Source organism: Charadrius vociferus, unplaced genomic scaffold (assembly GCF_000708025.1).
Source record: "Charadrius vociferus isolate BGI_N301 unplaced genomic scaffold, ASM70802v2 scaffold161, whole genome shotgun sequence".
In the NCBI taxonomy this organism is placed as follows: Eukaryota; Metazoa; Chordata; class Aves; order Charadriiformes; family Charadriidae; genus Charadrius; species Charadrius vociferus.
The window spans coordinates 972,085-974,429 of NW_009646928.1; positions in this window are offsets into that span (position 1 = coordinate 972,085).

Consider the following 2,345-nt stretch of genomic DNA (forward strand, 5'->3'; position numbering starts at 1 on the left):
AAAACTTGGCGCGAGCCGCTTCCCCACCCCGAGTGGGTGGTTCCCACAGGTTGCGGCGGGCGCTGTCACCGCGCCCACGCTGCCCGCAGCCTCCCGGGAGGGGCTGCCTCCGCCCTCAGTAAAACCTTCCCGGGGGCGTTCGGACCTGGAGGGAAAATCCGATTCTTAGACAATACTTGTAAAGACTAAAACCGGGCCCGTGTCCACAGGGAATGCTCGGCTCCGAGATGAAATATTGTGGGTGTTCCTTGCTCAATTTTTATTTCAGGAAATAGCCAGAGCCCTTCACCAGTGGCCTCCGTGTCGATTGTACCTGCCTCGAAAACAGAGCTAACAAAAATACATGCTCCTAAAGCCTTTTTAAAACGCTGCTTCAGGCAGCTGCACACCCGTGAATATCACACCCGTGCAGCGTGTCCCTCGGCCGAAGCACCGGCACCTTTCGCGGTGGCTCTGCAGCACCCACGACCGCGCAGAGCCGATCGACGTGGGAACGGAAAAATTCCACGCAAACCAAAGGCGCGGTACATCCGCACTGCGGCCATCGCAGGCGGCCTCTCACCGCCGCGGCAGCCGCGACCTGCGCAGCTATGGCTCTTCTCCGCCCAAATACCGCTGCTTGCTCCGAAGTTCGATGGCTCCGGTTTTACCGGAGGGTTGCTGACTTCCTGGGCCAATTTCTGGCTCGCTTTTCTTTTTCTTAGCAAGACTCCAACTACGAACGAGGGAGAGATTCAGCTGCCAGGCTACTGGAGGAAATACCTTAACAACTACAGGGATTCTTTTTGTTGTTGTTTTTCTTAATAAATAAGTCAGGGACGACCCCAGTTACCACTAGGCCTTCGCAAATGACGTGTGCACAAGGAAGTCATTTTTTGCCTGCGTGGCTGCATTCCCAGTCGGCCCAGGGAGAGCGAAGCTAACGGAAACTTCGTCAGGAATATTTTAATTTTATTCTCTTTGTCTGGAAATTAAAAACAACTACGGCGGCAGCTCTTTCCCGGACAAATATTAGCCTAGGAAGTGCTCCGCTCGGATGTGAAGGTCCCCGTTATGCGTTTCCCCCCGCAGGCAGCCCCGGCTTTGCGGCGGGGGGGGGGCGGCCCCGGTTTTCCCCGCGGCGGGGCCCGCCGGGCCCCCGCTGTGCGCAGCCTCGGCCGCAAGAGCAGCAGGGGAAAGGGGCACATTCCCTGCCCGGAGACCCCGCGCCAGTGCCACTAGTAGCGGGGATTATTTTGAAAAGCGAGGGTTGCGTTTTCGGGGTTTTTTTTAGGCGTCAGGCGACTTGGGTTTCCTTAAACGCCACCAGCCCCACATCCTTCCTGGACACTAGGGGTACCGGTGTATTTATGCAAATCCATGCAGCAAAATGTTTGCTGCAGTTTCCCCGCGTTTACAACCTTTAACCAATTACGCGATTAAAATAAACCGAGAACAATAGCTCCGCTTGCTTGTGCCTCCCTCTAGGGCTGGCGCTTTGCAGGAGTGGAAGCGTGCCTGGCTCGGTGGCGGGGAAGAGGGGGGAAGAGAAAGGGAAACGAAATGAACCAAACCCGCCGTACAAATCCCGACACCGGGGACGATGGTTTCCGCCGTGCCGTGCCCGCTCGGTTCCCGGGAGTGGGGCGGTGGGTGCCGGTGCCCGGCACCTCCCCAGGCCCCCGGGTGTGATTCTCGAGCGGGGCCCCTCTCTCCCGTCGGGACCACGCACGTTTCTTGGACAGATAATGTAAATTTGTCGAGTTTGTCGCAGCGGCTGGCGCGGTTTTCTTCACGGAACCATCACTGACGGGGGCGTGAGGCGGTGGGGAAAAAAATGATGCAGAAATCTTAGTAGGGATTTATACCTCATACCTCAGCCCTCTGCCTGCTGTTCCTAAAAAGGACTGCCCTCGGCCGTCCTCTCAGATAACCGCCGTCTGCGGGACTCCGCCGCGGAGCGGGAGAATGGGGAGGGAGGGAGGGGAGATGGGGAAATAAATTAAACCTTTTTACTGATCAGACCGGACTTCTCCTTCCCCGGCTGCTGGGAACCATGCGGCAGGCACTGTCCTCGCCAGCTGCGGCCTCCGCTGAGGAATGTACCCATACCGTGTGATAGTATTTACGGGGCGAAAAAAAAAACCTTTTTTTTTTCCGTTTACTCGTGGTCTGGGACCACAGACGATTGCAGCTCCTGAGACAGCCCCACGCAAGGCCACAAAAGCTTTGCATTTCTCTGCTCGTCCACCATCTGCGGGAGAGGCTAGGCCCGGTTTGCCCGCGATTTGCGTGGCGGGGCTGGAAGCCCCTCACCGGTCGTGGGTAGCCCGGGGGGCCGGCGGGGGACTGGCGTGGGCCCCGGT